At 35.7% G+C, this 18,478-nt stretch overlaps 3 non-coding genes across 3 annotated transcripts; 2 read left to right on the top strand and 1 right to left on the bottom strand.

Annotated features, from left to right (window-relative positions):
* Window positions 1-12,701: 12,701 nt before the first annotated feature.
* On the top strand, window positions 12,702-12,772 carry TRNAG-GCC (transfer RNA glycine (anticodon GCC)). The gene has a single exon. It is a non-coding gene; the product is annotated as a tRNA-Gly (tRNA).
* A 3,820-nt stretch (window positions 12,773-16,592) lies between these two features.
* On the top strand, window positions 16,593-16,788 carry LOC125185826 (U2 spliceosomal RNA). Its single transcript, XR_007170315.2, has one exon. It is a non-coding gene; the product is annotated as a U2 spliceosomal RNA (small nuclear RNA).
* Window positions 16,789-17,617: 829 nt separating this feature from the next.
* LOC148934367 (U2 spliceosomal RNA) lies at window positions 17,618-17,813 on the bottom strand. Its single transcript, XR_016134764.1, has one exon. It is a non-coding gene; the product is annotated as a U2 spliceosomal RNA (small nuclear RNA).
* Between the last annotated feature and the right edge of the window lie 665 nt (window positions 17,814-18,478).

Raw genomic sequence — 18,478 nt, 5'->3', positions numbered from 1 at the left:
CCCGTGGCGGGGACTTATAAGGAGTTCACCTACTGGAGCTGCTATGTGGAGCTGATGGATTCTGAGAAGTTTCGGGCAGGTGTCGATGCTGGGTGGCCGAAGAAGCAGCGACTGAACTATGCCTGTGATTACAGCGGCAGCAGCGGCGGTTCCCACGACCTCCTCTAGGACGTTCAGGAGTTCCCGTCCCCTCCATCGTTTACTCGCCGCACTCGCCCGGTTGGTCAAAGGCGGGCGCAACGGGCACCGAGGGGAGTCGCCCAGGGGTCCCAGGAGGTCCAGTCGGCATCCCCCCCTGCTGGCAAGTCGCCAGCCGAACTCGCCTTCTTCGAGCGTCAACAAACGCGGGCTCAGATGCACAAGATCTTAGCTGAATCGAGGGAGGCAACTGACCCCGTGGAGAAGAGGTTTCTTCACTCAATGCTCGAGAGTATGCGGGTCGATTTGGATGTCGTCGCGGCACAGTTGAGGGGCTCAGACGCGGGCTCAGATGCCGCAGATTTGGGGGTCCCGAGTGGCGGTGAGAACGGCGGCGACGGCGACGAGGAGTAGAGTGGGGCGGGGGCTCGTGTGTGGAAGCCTGGTTTTTTTTTATTATGTAATTTTTTTTAATTAATGTACTTTTTTTAAATTTTAAATTAATGAATTTTCTCGTATATGTGTCGTAAATTTAATTCCATATTTTGTATTTAATTCCGTAAATTTAGATTTTTTTTAAATTTTGATTGTTGTGGCTAGCCTATGGCTAGCCTATTGCTTGTCCAGTTGCTTGTCCTGATGATGTGGCAGGAGGAATTTTAGTGCTGATGATGTGGCAGGAGGAGTTTGTGGCTAACATATTGCTGGCCTATCACCATTGTGGATGCTGTAAGGCATTTAGGAGATATCTTATTTAAATTTTCGGATAGGAACAGATAACATATTTGATCTCTTTGAAAATTTGAAGTCTTCTTATGTAGTGAAAATACTCAAAGCGTGCATGGCCATCGATGTTCAACCGTGGACTTGTCATCTGAGATCGAAGTGGTCGTTATCAAAAATAGAATAGAGGCATATAGTGTGATATGGAAGAGGAAAATGAATCAAGGGGATTGAGAGGCTTCATAGTTGTGACTTGTGAGTGTACTGTTTACATAGAAGAGAGGTTGTTTAAGGAGAGATTAAAAACAATCTTGAAAATTTGGAGTTCAAATTAATTGCAAAACAATTTTGATTTAATTTAATGTCATTTGAATTTTGTTTACTTTATTTACTATTCATTTAAAACATATGCTCCATCTGTCCCCAATGAATATGCACTTTGGATTCAACACGGGTTTTAGGCCTATGATATGCTTGGATTTTGCTCAGTTTTAAGGCAATTATTTGGTCTGGTATTTTATGTCAAAGCCACTTTACATGTCCAATAATTGCATATTTTATATATTTTGGTATTTTGACGTGTTTTGTGAGAAATGTGCATATTTGAGCCGAAAAAGAGAGTCAAAACGCAAAGTCTGGAATTCTGGAGTTCAGACGGCGACTGGTGACCGCCGCAAGGTGTACGGCGACCGTCGGCGCCCGGCGGTCAGTGCTATGTAGCGGCCCGCCTCGGAAATTCACGCATGGAAACGAGTCTCGTCCGGCGACCGCCGGAAATCATGCGGCGGTCCGCCACCAAATGGACAGAAGGCTCTGAATTGCAACGCGGCGACCGCCAGCCAAGGTGCGGCGGCCCGCCGGAGAAAGGCGGCGAATCCGACTTCACCTAGATCTGCTCTAAGATTTACCATATTTTGAAGATCTTTTCCTTCTACAATGAGGATTGACTTTCCCCTATAAATAGGACCTCAAGCTTCGTCAATTAGAGAGCTTCTTTTTGCAAAATAATTTCCAGAGATCAAAGTATGTCATTGTGCAAGGAGTTGAAGAAGGATTTCAAGAACATAAAAAATGACAAGGATTCAACCTACGGGTTTTATTTGCTTTAATTTTATGTACAAATTGTCTTCCATTCAATCTATGTGTTTAGCTTATTCAATTATGTGTAACTAAACTCATAGGATTCTAGGGATGTGTTAGTAACGACTTTGGTTATATAATTCCTTTTTTTATTTAATATCCATTTTGTTTTTACTTTGTTTCATCCCTAAGTTAATCTTGATGCTTCATCATTGAGTGACACAATCGTGTATGATTTAATATAACTTGCTTCATAACTATGAGAGAGTTCTAGCGAGTTAGATCCACTTAGTAGACACTACAGTTAGTTTCCCTTAAAACGGCACTGTTAATTGAGATTGGGGACTTTTCAAGGGTCTTAGGAGCTTTTTGGAGTTACGTATTAGGATTGACAACCCTAATCTTGTAATCAACGTTTGCATCGCATGAGCATAAGTTAGGTGACTCCTCCTATCAAAGTAATAACTGTGCTAGGGTATTGTAGTTTGGAATTTGTATAACCATAACTGTGAACGCACATCCCTGGAATTCCCCTTATCTCTATATTTTATCTCCGTGATTTATTTGCGATTAGTTGTAATATGCTATTTATTGTTTTCAGTTTTCAAAAATTCCCAAAACTTTCGGTTCTCCAGATAGTAATTGAGTTCTAGTAGGAGATAGACACTTTGTCTTCGTCTTCCCCGTGTTCGATATCCGGTACTGACCTTTGGCTATATTATTTCTATTCTGTATACTTCCAGGTATTAATAGGGCTAAAAAATAGTGCATCAACCTGCTTATTCGGTCGGTTCCGGTTCTAACCGGACTGATTGACCGGTTAACCACTTTTAATTTTCATAAATCCTAGAATCGGAATCGGAATCGGAACCGGAACCGGCCCCGGTTAAGAACCTGAATATTCTGGTTCCGAACCCGAACTGATGAGTAATTTTAGTCCTCTGAAACTAATTTTATCAGCCAAGATTTTATACCCTTAAACTATCATTTTATCCTCTGAAACTATTATTTTATCAGCTAAAAGTATCATTTTATAATCTGAAACTATCATTTTATACCTTTAAACTATCATTTTATCTACCCCAAGTATCATTTTTATCCTCTGAAACCAATATTTTATCAACCAAAAGTATCAATTTATAATCTGAAACTATCATTTTATACCTTTAAACTATCATTTTATCTACCCAAAGTATTATTTTATAATTTGAAACTATCATTTTATCAAATAAAAGTATCATTTTATCACCTGAAACTATCATTTTTCAAGCGAAACTATCATTTTATCGTCTGACTATCATTTTATCAGGGAAAAGTATCATTTTATCAACTGAAACTATCATTTTATGTCAATTCTGCCCTTATTGTATTCGAAAAATGATATTCTTATTTGATAGAATGATAGTTTTGCTTAGATCAAATCTAGACCATACATTTTTAAAGACCATACATTTTTAAATTGTATGGTGCAGATTTAGTTATAAGGTTATCATACAAATTGGTGTTGTCATAATGCACCTCTCTCTATTAATCCATGTCAGATTTTAATCTATGCATTTATCAAAACCGCCTCAATTTATGAGATTAAAATTTTAATTACCTTATTTATACTATGTTATATTTTTATTTATTAGTTGAAATTATATATTATTTTCATCCGATAAGAAGTGATTTGTATTCCTTTTTTTTACGTCACTATTCATATTGTTTGTTCAACTTGGTGTTTATTTTTGTTCCTGTGCTTTATTTTAACCATTAATATCTAGTTGATGCTCGAAATTTTTTTTAAAAAAAATAAGAACAAGAAAAAAGCATTACAAGACTTGAATGCTGGACCCCTAAAACATAATCTAATATTTTTTATTTTTCTTATTGAAATTAATAGAAAGTAAATAAATTATGGATTTTGCATTTTAGGCCTTACAGAATTTTCTTCAAAAACAAATAATGGGACAATTTAAAAAATATTAAAAACATCACGTATTATATTTAAAAATGTCTACTAATATAACCGTCATTTTACCAATATCAAATCCTCCCTCCGTTCCATAAAAATAGAGACGTTTCTTTTCGGCACGGAGATTAAGAAAAATTGTGTTAGGTGAGTTAATTAAAGGGAGATCCAAGTGGAAAATGGAAAAGGTAGAGAGATGAAGAGAAAAAAGTAAGAGAGAATAAAGTAGGTGTGGAAAAATGTGTTGACTTTTACTAAAAAAGGAAATGACTCTATGGCGAAGTGACTCTATTACTATGGAACGGAGGGAGTATCCTCCAAAAAAAACAGTCGAAAATACAAAGAAATCATCTCCCCCAATTCCACACTCACCAGTCACAATGAAACTACGAAACCCTAAATCAAAGGAATTGAAGACGGGATCTTCATCCTCAGCCCCGCCACCTTCACCTTCTCCGCTGTGGATCGAGCTACCGAAACATCTAACGGCAGATATTCTGCAAAGGTTGTACAATGTACACTAAAGAGATAATTGACTGTGCTCAATACGTGTGCAAGACTTCGTGGAGAGTCTGCAACAACCCGGCCACGTGGCGCTCTATAGACTTGGACCATCGACGTCCCGCCGCCGTGATTTCGGCACCATTTGCCTTTGCAGGGGACTCAAGAACAATAAGATCTGTCGTTGCGGGGGTGGCAAACATGACGACATGTGTCGTTGTTGGGAGAAAAAATTCGCATTCCTTGTCCGTCGCTGATACGCTCGGATTTTGCACTGTTTTAAGGCCATTATTTGGTCCGTTTTTAATGTCAAAGTCACTCTACACGTCCATTATTTGCATATTTTGTCTATTTTGGTATTTTGACGTGTTTTGTGAGAAATGTGCATAATTGAGCCGAAAAAGGGAGCCAAAACGCCAAGTTTGGAAATCTGGAGTCAGACGGCGACCGGCGACCTCCGCGGATGTGTGCGGCGACCGCCGGCGCCCGGCGGGCAGATCAATGCAGCGGTCCGCCTCGGAAAAATGTGCTTGGAAGAGAAGTCTCATCCGGCGACCGCCGGAAGACGTGCGGCGGTCCGCCGCCGAGGGAACAGACTCTCTGGACTCCAACGCGGCGACCGCCGGCCAAGGTGCGGCGGTCCGCCGGAGAAAGGCGGCGAATTCGAGAAGCCCTAGATTTGCGCCCAGATTTACCATATTTTGGAGATCTTTTCCTTCTACAACAAGGAATGGCTTTCCCTTATAAATAAGGCCTCAAGCTTCATCAAAAAAAGAGAACTTCTACTTGCAAAATACTCATAGAGATCAAGACCTAGAGTACTTCATTGGTGCAAGGAGTTGGAGAAGGATTTCAAGAACATCAAGAACGACAAGTATTCAACCTACGGGTTTTATTTGCTTTAGTTTTATGTTCAAATTGTCTTCTCTTCAATCTATGTTTTTAGCTTATTCATTTATATGTAACTAAACTCATAGGATTCTAGGGATGCGTTAGTAACGACTTTGGTTATACAAATTCCTTTTTCTATTTAATATCCGTTTTGTTTTTACTTTGTTTCTTACCTAAGTAATTTTGATGCTACATGATTGAGTGACACGATTGTGTAGGATTTAATATAACTTGATTCATAACTGTGACAGAGTTCTAGCGAGTTAGATCCACTTAGTAGACACTACAGTTAGTTTCCCTTAAAACGGCACTGTTAATTGAGAGTGAGGACTTTTCAAGGGTCTTAGGAGCTTTTTGGAGTTACGTGTTAGGATTGACAACCCTAATCTTGTAATCAACGTTTGTATCGCATGAGCATAAGCTAGGTGACTCGTTCTATCAAAGTAATAACTGTGCTAGGGTATTGTAGTTGGAATTTTGTATAACCATAACTGTGAACACACATCCCTGGGATTCCCTTATCTCTATCGTCTTTCTCCGTGTTTTATTCGCTTTTAGTTGGTCTATGCTTTCTATTGTTTTTAGTTTTCCAAAAGTTTTCAAAACCCACTTGTTTTTCTAGATAGTATTTGAGTCTTAGTAGAGGATAGACACTTTGTGTTCGTCTTCCCCGTGTTCGATATCCGGTACTAACCTTTAGCTATACTATATATACTCTGTATACTTGCAGGTTTATTTAGTGCTAATAAAAAGTGCATCAGTCGCGCAGTTGATCTAAGCCAGGGACAACTCCTCCACCTCAAGATTGGCGTTTGGAGATGGTTTCACTTGCTGGACTACGTAGCCGTTCGGTACAATTCATTCATTTCATGTCTGGTGCTTTAATTTATTGAGTTTGCCCTATAATTTTTTGGATTTTGTGTGTTTTTCTCTTTAAGTTTCCTCAATCATGAAGGAGATGCACGAGATACGGGGAACCATAAATTCTATGCAACGGGGCTTTACGGCATACCATGAGGATATAGCTCTCCTTAAAGATCGTTTGACATCCGTGACCCAAAACATGCATCATTTTGCATATTAAAATATTTTTATTTACCATAATTGAACTGCAATATCTGCATTCCCCTGCTCTTTTGCTCGAGAATTTTTGATCTTCTCTTTAGATTGTCTTGTGGGAATCTTGGCTTTGTTATATCCATTTAACTTCCATGCATTAGTTTGATCCTTACTTTTAGGGGTTATACACAGTGGCGGATCCAGAACTTTTAATATGGGGGTACGAATTGTATAATAAATAATTACATTATATATTAAAAATAATATAAAAAATAGTAGCATAATTAAAATAATATAAAAAATAGTAGCATAATGAAACTAACAGTTTGCAATCATAGAAAACTATCTAATTTTGAACTTATAAATTCATACCAAATCATTAAAATATAACTAAAATAAAATATAAAATATAAAAATATACTACAAACAATCTATTGTCAAAATGAAAAAAGAAAGAAAATCAAATTCATACTCCTATTAGACTACTAAGAATATAATTAAAGTTAAAAAATGTACAAAATGCAATATATACCTAATCTTTTAAAAAGGAAATAGACTAATTGAGTTTTCAAATTTTATATCACATCAAGAATGTATTTCAGATTATAGTAAAATACAATAAAAAGCAGCATAGAGATTAAAAATAAATTGCAATAGATTATTGAGATAAAATAGAATAAAACTCCGATGCTAAGTGGATAAAATTAAATTAAATAATAATAATATAATAGAATTGCGCCTGTATGAGTAATGCTGCACCGAGAGGAATCGAACACCGGCCAAATGGTAGGAATGGCATGCACTCGACCACCAGACCAACATGGTATTTGTTAAATAATACCCCCTTGCTCCCATGTGGCTCCGCCACTGATTATAGGTGAGGCAAAATATTTTTTGTTTGGAATTCTAAATCAGTTTAAACCTAATCACACGTTTAACTCTCACTCACTCCAATTAATCATACTTTTAATGGCTTTTAAATTATATATATTTAATTTAATATAATATTTTTAATTAAAATAGCAATCTTATAAATTTCTATAATTTAATATAATTGTTAAAAATGTCAATTACGATTCTTTAAAAATGATTACAATGGAATTATAAATTATTTAATTATAGGGAAACAAAATAAATTAGTTACTTCCACAAATTTTGAATTTTAAATTTACAAACAAAAGGGCATTTTCCTAAATATCCCAAAACTCTCCTTATTTCTCTAAATACCCCCAAAAGTTCCATTTTATATATTGTATAGAAATGTATTTGAATGACAGTATAGGTATATGTTTACACGTGGATACTTACTCAATAGCTAAGCAAGCCTATATATGTGATTCATTTAAGCTACTATAAATTTTATATATTGCATTATCATTTGTGTGTATATAGAGGGACGACAGTTGAGTTTTTCTTAGGGAATATACTCATTCATCCATTCAAATATTATTTAGACGCTATATAGCATTAGTAACAAATAAACTCAAGAAATATGTCGTCGAGCATTCACTGAGATTTAATCAAGGATTATGAAGTGAAAAGGAAGTTGAGACGAGAATAAAATCTCATAATCAGGTGTGTATAAATCACACTTTTAATTTTACATATTTTATGTGCTTCTTTGCTAGGTGTTAAATAAAGTGAATAATTTGATTATATGATGTGACTCTGATATAATTATGTGTTATTTGATATAAATGGTGGAATATGGTATGGATATGTTATTGGTGCAATAGATATGTTTTATATATTGTAAATGAATTATATGATAGAAATATGTAATTGATGCAATTGATATGTTTGCACATGGTTTTGGAATTATTTGAATCATTGGATTAAAGAGGATCTGTGACAGTTATGCACAGGGTCTAATATCAATGGCAATGGACCTACGGGTCATATATACAATAGCAATAGACCTCCGGGTCATATATATGTATACAATGGCAATGAGACCTACGGGTCATATATACAATGACAATGGACCTTCGGGTCATATATATATGTACAATGACAATGGGACCTTCGGGTCAGATACAATGGAATCCCGGACAGATGTCAGGCTTGATTTGTCACAGAATAATAAACTGAATAGTGTGGCATTTGCATATGTACATGAAATTGTTTCCAATATTTGTTGGTTATTGTTATATATATTGGTTAAAGAATATATTGATTCTGAGATGTGGAATTAAAGGTAAGGTTTATATACACTGAGTTGTGGCTCATATAAACCACTAATATTTTTCAGGATTATGATATCAGTGACGTTTTTGGTTGACGTGGGTCATAGGAACTTCACATGTTATCAGGGTCGGCGGCTGACGCATTTTGGCAACCTTCTCCTCATCATCATTTTTGCATGTAGATAAATGTATAATATATAGAATGGTGAGAGGGTCCCCCTACGGAGTAGAATGTTTTGAAATATGTACATGATAAATGTTTATTTTTGAAATTATAAAATACGTGTGGATTATTTATTTAAAATTTTGAATTTATTTTTGGTAAGTGCATAAGTCATAAGAGTTGGGGTGTGACAGATCGAGTTAGGCAAAACCATTCCATAGCACCTAGTGACCGAGAGAGACATGATAGGAGTGGCTACAAGTCAAGGTACCATGATGATGGACTTGATAAAGGGAGTAGAAGAGAACTAGCTCCAAAGTTCCATGGAGAGTCTCACTCTAGGTGGATGAGGGATCATGATCATCATAAGGTGCATGAGTGGTTAATGGGGGAGGAAGTCTCAAGTAACGCAAGGATGAGCTCAAGCCCTCGACATGGTGGTGGAGACACAAGCCGAAGAAGCATCCCACCAAAGAAGGTGGACCTATCTCATCCTAGCTATCACACGAAGGTTTTGTCATGATTGTCATTCAATTTCCTTTCTTCAAAGAGCTTGATTCAAAGTAAGTGTGACGTTGTTAACCACAATGTTAATGAGCATGTCAAGTATAGGGTGGATTTTGTTGACGATGATAATGAAGAGCAATGTGAGGATGAAAAATATTCCACGACCTTACATGAAGAAGACGCACGCCCAACTTTCAATGATGGCATGTCTAGCATAGTGGAAGCCGATAACGAGTGTGAGCCATTGAATGCCCTTCAAATCTTGAACAACGAACCAAAGCCACACGAGGTTGATAATGAGAATAAGCGCTTGAGAGGGAATCGAGCGAAAGAGCAAAAGCTAGAAAATGAGAGCATGCTTCAAAAGCTAATAGAGTGTGAGAAAAGGCGAAAATGTGAGACGCAAAAGCCAAGAGAGAGTGGTGGGGGTGAGTGTGAATCCACGCTCTCAAGAGAGAAAAACCACAAACATGTGAGAAAAAAAGGTTGCTTTTTAGATTCTAACATCACCCATGGGAGGGCTCTAAATCGCCCTATCCTTGTTGCCCTTGGTGAGGAGAATGACCTTTATTTCACTAACTCTTATGACTTGTCTTTTCTCTTTGATGACTTTACGAGACAAGAATTGAGAGAATTAGAATGTGACCCCCGAGTTATGGATGTACCGAGTAACTTCTTATCGGTAATAAGCTCATGGAAGAAATATCAAGATGAATCACTCATTGCCCAAGGTTCAAGTTTACTTGATCGTGATTTGAGGACAAATCCTTCAAAAGAAGGAGGGGATGATGTGAATCCGGGTGTCCTAGAGAAGAATCGAAGAACCGAATTTGAGGACAAATCCTTTCACAAAGAAGAGGATGATGTGAATCCGGGTATTCACAATCATAGGATGCAACGAAATCGAGGGCCATGGGTTGATTGTGGTCCGAAAAGAAGGTAGAGATATGGCAAGGAGCCAAGCCAGATTCGGAGGTCTGACTCAAACCTGAATTTTCCTATCAAGATGGTGTCCAAATACTCTTCTAAGACTACCATTGTCTTCATCGTCAAAAGAGCTTCGCGTGAGTACCTTACACGCCTCAATCGGAGCCCGGATGAAGAAGTTATGGTCGTTTTACAAAAGCCGCGCAGTCCAGCAAGCAAGATGCCCGACCACATAGATTTTGACGGCGTGGAGACATTCTTGGGGTGGCCTTGGCACAACTACTCCACCGTCGTGATAATGGAGAGCCAACTAGGAAGCTTCATCGATCCCTGGGGATGGCGAGCTTGGGGAGGAAGTGATCCTCGTCTAGGCGTTCCCGATACTATATTGTATGTCGAGTACAATAATGCCAGCCCGAGTGTTGTGACTACAAAGAGAGTTCACTGGGAAGGGCTTAAAGTTGAAAACAGTCTGGAGTATGCAAGAAGCTACACGGTTGGATCCTTCCTTGGCGGAGACGATTGGCTTCCATCAACAGGCATTGCTTTCGAGGCAGATTTGTACTCCTTTCATCCCAATAATGAGGCATATTCCTTTTTTAGATGTTCTGGCTTAACCGTAATATTTTGTTTTCTAGTAATAATTAACTCCATCTTTTTATACTTTATCCTCTTTTCTTTTATTTTATCCCTTGTTTTATTCTACTTTATTCTATTTTATTGATTATTCTCTCTGTCCCACTTTAGGAGTCTCAGTCACATTTCTACACTAATTTTATAAAAATGATAGTAATAAATAGTTAAAGTGTAGAAATGGTAAAGTAAGAGAGAGAATAATATTCAGAAGATATTTAATTCACTAAATACCACTATCTAAATTCACGTGTCAAAATAGAAATATCCTATTTAGGCTGGGACCAATTAATATATAACTATTCAATTTCAATAGTTAATTATAGGGCAAATTGCCAAAAATATCAAGAAATTTAGTTAAATTTTTGTCAATCCTGCAACTTTCTTAAATGACCTATTATATTATAATTTTGTCATTTTTCTTACTTGGCCCATGACAAAAAAAATTAGCGTACTATGTGTTTAAATTTATTTACGTAATATGTACTTGTGTAAAAATTAAAGGCGTGACTGACTAAGTATATTAAATAATGTCATTTAAGTAGTTGAACAGTTTGTCCACATAGTATTTTTCATTTTCCACATCATACATAATTTATCTCGATATGAGATTATGGGACACTTATGAAAAATGTCAAAGTTCAAATATAATCGATCATTTTTTAGAATTATGGAATCGAACATAATTCGACCAAAGTTGATGATTTTTCTTGAACGAATGATGATCTTTGCAAAGTAAAAAAGAATTGCTTAATTGAGTGCCAAAATGTGAAGGTAATTACAAAACCACTAGCAAAATTTGTGAGAGCCATGAAAATGAAGTGCAAGAAAAATGAATAAATTGATATTCCACGCCGAAAATATACTAATGAACTGTTGGAGAGATGTCATGAAATGTCCTAATAAAGGAAATTAAAGACCACATATTTCATAGGGGTCATTGGATGATCTAGCCTAGATTGGAAACCTCTGTTGCATTAAGCGGAGTGCATGTCTAAGATCGGTCGGCCCAAGTGGTCAAGCATATGTCATGATTAATTCAGTTCTATTTTTTTACTAGAGCTGATATTTCTTTTAGTTGATTTGAAAAAGAATTACAGTGAAGGAATTAAGAGAACTTTAAAACTCTTTAATGATGGTATTTTGATATATCACAGACAAGAGTTATATGTAAAAGAAAAAATAGAGGAAAAGAGCAATAATTTTGAGTCATTTTGCTAGAATATCATAAACTATGTGATAATGTGTGTCGTCGATTCAACATGACTTTCTTTAATCATTAGTTATTAGAGCATTAACAACGCATCTGTCACGAACTATTTATGTGGTTGTATTGCTAAGTGAGGAAGGGGGCACCATTACACCTCTGTTTTAAACTATTTAATTACGTGTGACACTTATTCAATATTACTTTGATTCTTTAGTAAGGCCATCATTAATGTGACCATAAATGGGACCAAACAATGTGGATTCCCAGTGTTGTTTGGTCCTAGCGTGTTGCAAGACAAGGTACGGACTGGTTGGGCAGTGGAGGTCGGGTATGGATGGCGGTGTGGTGCATCCATTGACTGCTCTGCAGGTTGTCAGGACCGCATTAGAAGAGGTAGATTGTAGGTTGAATTTTTTTTTACATTTTTGTCTTCAAATATATTTATAATTCACGTTTACAACTCACTTCTTTCAACAATCTCAATTTCAACTTCGAACCAGATATGCAAGCAACGTTCAACAATTTTTGCTATAAGGCAATAAGTTCAATTAAATATTTCCTTTCTTATTTGGAAAAGAGAAACTAACTATTCGTCAATATATTTAATTACTACTCTATGATTATTACAAGCTTGACTATTGTAGTACTAGCAACAAAGCTATCTACCATATTAACTTGACAAAATTATGTGGTAAACAAATTGTTTCACTATTAGTGTCAATTCAAGAAGCACCAGTGGTCTAGTGGTAGAATAGTACCCTGCCACGGTACAGACCCGGGTTCGATTCCCGGCTGGTGCATATTAATATATTCTTTTATTTTAAAATTGCTATGACATTTTTATAAAAGCTATGTTGCCATCATATGATTTTCACTTGGCTTATTTAAAATTGTGAAGTGTTGTAATACAGACCTTCAGTTTACAAGACTGACGCTCTACCACTTAGCTATATGGGCAATTTTATTCGTGCATCGTGGGGTTTTAGATTTAACTAGTGTCACACTCCTGCGTTGCACGACTTAATTTATTTCTACCACTGTAATCCTATGTTGTGAATTAATCTATTGATCAAAATGACAAAAAAATCACAAACACATATTTATTAGACGATTAAAAATAAATAAATTTTGAATTAAATCAAATTTGATTAAATACTTTTACATTTCTATTATAAATAACCGCACACACAGTAACACATTATTAAAAGTCAAAACCATATACAATAAAATACTTAAATACTACTACTATTAATGTTAAAACCACACACAATAACACATTTAATTTTAAATTAATTCAAATTTTGAGTCTCTTTATTCGTTGACTTGTAGCATATGAATATGATGTAACAAAGTCTTTGTCAACAATCTTCAATAAAAATGTGAAAACCATAACCATTAGTCATTACATAATAATTCTTGTACTATAAAAAATAAGATAGTGAAAAATCATTATCAGATCAAAAAATAAACTACTGTGTCTTTAATCTTTAATCTTGTGGTAGTACATAGAAAATAGCAATATTCGGCTGAAAAAAAACTATCACATATATTTAATTTTTATTTCCAAAAAGAAAAGAAAATAGACCTATAATCTAGCCTTAAAAACAGCCTCCTAGATTACACATATATAAAGTTTTACTATTTCCAAAAAGAAATTTATCCTATAATCAGCCCATACACAACTATACACATTTATAGGGGAGTGATCAATTGCTAACTCATCACTTAATTGTTAACTACAACTAATTTAAGGCCATAGGATTTTAGAAAACGTGTGGTCTACAATTTGCCACGTGTAATTTTCGTTTTTATTAATAAAATAAAAAAAGATAAAAAAACGTCAAATTAGGGTTTTAGATGAAAATGTCAATATAGTGTTTCGGAAATATCAACACAATGCTTTGAGAATGTCAACACAATGCTTTAAGAATGTTAACTCATTGCTTATATTGACATTCTACATGTATTATATTGACATATGTTCTATAGTATGTTGACATTTCTGCTTTACGAAAAAATTGAAAAAATTTTGAATTTTTTTTCAAATTTTGACGTCGGAACATATGCATGTATGATATCGTTGGAATCCTTATAAAATTATCTTTAATTTGATATATGTTATATGAATTTAACGTTTTGAGATTTCTTTTAAAAGTTAGTTATAACTAAACATGTAGTTAACTGACATTAATACCCCTATTGATATTTTATGGAATTAATCCTATGGCTTTATTGACGTTTTTTGTTGATCGTATTGACATTTCGTGGTTGATGATCTAGGCCCTTAATTTGAATATATAATGGCTATTATTTAGTTGTAGTTAGCAATTAGATATTGAGTTTGCAATATAACACTCCCCCACATTTATAACAGTAACTCATTTTTGCATATTTGGACATTTGAGAAATTTATATGCCATATATACACACTATTAAACATACTACTAAATGTTAGCCTAGCTGAAAAATTGCTTGATCTCTTCTTCTTCTCCAAATATTTATGTATCTTCTTTTTCCAGATGACAAACTTATTCCTACCCAAGCTCTGCTTGTCGACCAGTTCAATCAGGTATATCTCTCTCTTCCTCTATTTGATCATAGGCAAAGAAACATGAATGTAAATGAAATTTTCAAAACAAAAAAAAAAAAAAAAAAAAAAAACATACTGGAATCACGATAGTTCAACACTAAAAATCATAGATTTTGTGCAAAATTGCAAAAAGAAGAAGAATGAGATGCCCTTTGCAGAATGGTTGGAGTTATTTCAATTCAACAATGAGTTGCGGTATTGTTGAAGTTGCCCCTTTCAAAAAGAATTTCTATTAATTCTTTGAGCTTTCTCACGGAACTAAATTATCTTCTAGAACGTAGTCGAATCTGATTTCGTGTTTCCATGAATGTAAATCATCATTGTACAAACAAATTTATAGTAAATTGGTAGCTTTTCGTATTCTTAATAACTTTTTGAATATAATGCCATTTATTATAAAATTAAACTAATAGTATTAAATGACTTTTAATTATTTGACATTTCAATCATTAATAGAAATCAATTTTATAACTAATAGATGTTGTCTGGTTATCCTAATAACATTTGAATAAAAACGTTTAGTCATGTGCGCATTTAATGCATTAAACTGATCAAAATTATTTTTTTTTACTCAATGTTCTAAACGCATGGTAAATTAATATTACTGTATTATAACCCTAAAAATTTCTAAACCATGATTGAAAAAATTAATTATTTTACATAGCGGAATGCATTTATACATGTGAAACTGCCGCATAGGATTACAAAATTGTATCTAAAATTATTACTCCTACTACAAAAATTTAATTTAATTTAATTGCAATGACACCCAAAACTTATAAATTGTTCAATTTTATTTGTGGCTCGTGGGGTTTTAGATTTAATTGCTTTGTTTGCTATCGTGTTACTTACAGTCTATTCTTAGAGCATCTCTAGCACCGGACGTCCCGGCAGGCGTTGGACCGGCATGCACGTCGGGGACATCCGCCATTAGGCACGAAGGAGACGGACGTGGCCGTCCCTAGTGGACATCGCAGATCCGCGGCATTCCCGGGACGTCCATCGCGATGGCGAGCGGACGTCCGCCATTGTGGCAGACCAACGGATGTCGCCGGCGGACGTCGCGATGCGATTTTTTGAATTTTTTTTTAACTCTATATATACGGCTCGTTGCAAACTCTAAATATACGGCTCGTTGCAAACTCTATATGTACGATATTTTTAAAAACTCTAACGCATGTATTATCGTTGAACTATATAGATTCAACGCATATGTATTTTTTTTTTTAAAATAAAATCGTTGCATTTTCCCCGTTTCGTGTCTAAATTTTAATTCTATAAATTGTTTAATTTGGTGAATTTGTGAATTTTTATTATTGTGGAAGTCCGTCAGGATGTCCGCCATTGTGCAGTGGGATGTCCTTATAACGTGGCAGTGCTGTGGGAGGTCCTTATGACGTGGCAGGAGGTGTTTTTGGGACCGTCGGGAAGGGCTACGGGACATCCGTCCCATTAGAGATGCTCTTACCCATCTTACTTATATATCCAGTCTTGGAACATGGAAATAGTGTAAAAATGGAGTGTTTGGAAATTAAATATCTCATCTTATAGATATCATAACTTTATTCTTAGTTTTGGATGACACAGAGATGCCTCATGCAAACCTTCACTTTTGCCTCACAAGTTTGCATCTCAGCTGACTCAACTCACGGCATTAACAAGGATGTAAGAAGCAAAATGTGTGAGCAAATCAAGTTATTGGAGTCCTAATCACCTAAAAGGACTATAGATATTGGATTACCAAAACCAATTTTACCTAACCACCAATACCAAGTTATTTTGCCTTCTTCCATAATCAGACACATTAATCTCTAAACTTGCTTCATAATCCCTAATTTGTTGTTAATGTGGGTTGTGGTGCTGTTAGAGTAAATGCAGTTAGAATGCCATTACACTTGGGATGAATATCTCGGAGGGCCTAACAATTTGCATGAATAGCAAAGTGGCATACAATTTCCCACATCGGAGACTTTAATATAGATTTCATACACACTTTCCAATAAAACAAGAATCATTTGTAGAGATTAATCATACCTTTCTCGGCCTTTTGGCTAAGATCAAGTGTAGTATCTGTTCTTATCAGTTTAATATCTGATATGTGAGTCATCGACTCACACGATATTAAATTTATTTTTTGAGGGGGAGAGTCCGTCACGGCAGCTTGCTGCTGGGGCTCTCAAGCGTCGCCTTGGTGTTGCACTACTTCCATGGCCAGGCGCACCCCACCCAATCCTCAGTCAAAATTTTAGTCTTTCTATATATCAGCAAATCTGCACTTGAACGTAACCTGTTTAAGAATTTTAAGTCATACATGGCCATCTATTCTCATATTGCAGGGTTTGTTTGTTATCTTGTCCTAGATATTACTACGAGTTTGCATCAATCTTAAGTCACCAGCAACTTGGTACTTAAAAGTTAAAACATGTCAGTATGTGCCATGTGGTATGTCAAGACTTCATAAAATATGTGTTTAACCAATGTGTGATGTCATGGAAATGTTTGATAAGTTCATATAGATACTTTGATCAAGTTGCGAGTTTGTTGTCCAAGAACAAAGGAAGGCATAGTTCTGATCCAATAAATGTTATATTCAATGACTAAAAACCAATCATTTTCTTAAATATTGCAATCATATCAATAGTTTAAAACCTCAACCACAACTCAGTTGTATAATTGGAATGTTACATAGAGAGGAGATAAGATTAGCATGACCCATGCGCAATGCATAAATCGAGAAAGGTTGAAGTAATTTTCGTTCCATCATGAATTATACCAGTTGGGATTAAATCCTTTGCCTCTTAATAAAATATCATATGGAGTTCAGTTGCGAGGCTAACCGTTTTTTGTGTTCAGATTTCTCAAGCTGATTGTGTATTGACTTAGCTTTTTCTTTAGATTTGTGTTTGTATACGAGAGCAAAGAAGTTTAAATTGATTTCTGGAAGTAGCATAGTTTTTAGCCTCTTTCCATTTTCTTAGTTTAGATACTCCCTCAAAGCTATACAATTGCATGAAATTGAAGGAAATGAAAACACAAAATCTAAACTAAGAATTGGGTGGGGTGCGCCAGGCCATGGCAGTAGTGCAACACCAAGGCGACGCTCGAGAACCCCAGCAGCAAGCTACAGTTGCTGACTCTCCCCCTCAAAAAATAAATTTAATATCGTGTGAATCAATGACTCACATATCAGATATTAAACTGATAAGAACAGATACTACACTTGATCTTAGCCAAAAGGCCGAGAAAGGTATGCCTTCCCACTACCTCAACTTCTTTTTTTATTTCCAACTTTCTTTTCACGTGTAGCTTAAAACCAAAGATGCGGGACAATTTAGCCAAACCACTCCAACAATAAATCTGCTGTTCACAATAACAGTTATTGTGTATGGTTTTTCCTTTTCTTCTTTTTGCTTACATATAATTCATGTCTTTGGATACATCACGTCATTTGTAAAAAGTTAGCTAAGCTGAAATGTAGATGATGACGAACAAGAGAAACCATCGATCATTTCTTATAAATGTTAAATTCTATGAATTGTATGAACCAAATCAATAAGAAACAAGATAGATAAACGAGTTAATCAACCTTTATTCAAAATGATGCCCGAGAATACAATGCAGCTGTGATCATAGATTGAGTTCCTTGTTAGATTACTTGAAAATTGAATTTTACACACTCTTCTCTTCAATGCAATCACAGACTGTTTTTTAAGTGTGGATGATCGATGCGGATATATGAGTATGGTGTAGCGGGACGCAGCAACAGGGGATCAAGAAGTAGCCAAAGGAGTAACCGTTGGTAATCTGTGAACTAGCCGTTGGGAGAAATTGGTCAGGAGCTGACTTAACCGTTTACGCAGCCTGTGAGCGGGATACATATATTTGCTCTTGTAGAAAAACTCTCTCAGCTTATATG

The sequence above is a fragment of the Salvia hispanica genome, chromosome 1, assembly GCF_029641045.1.
Source record: "Salvia hispanica isolate PSC_SH4W2 chromosome 1, Shi_PSC_v1, whole genome shotgun sequence".
NCBI classification, from domain to species: domain Eukaryota; kingdom Viridiplantae; phylum Streptophyta; class Magnoliopsida; order Lamiales; family Lamiaceae; genus Salvia; species Salvia hispanica.
This window is presented reverse-complemented; position numbering and strand designations above follow the sequence as displayed.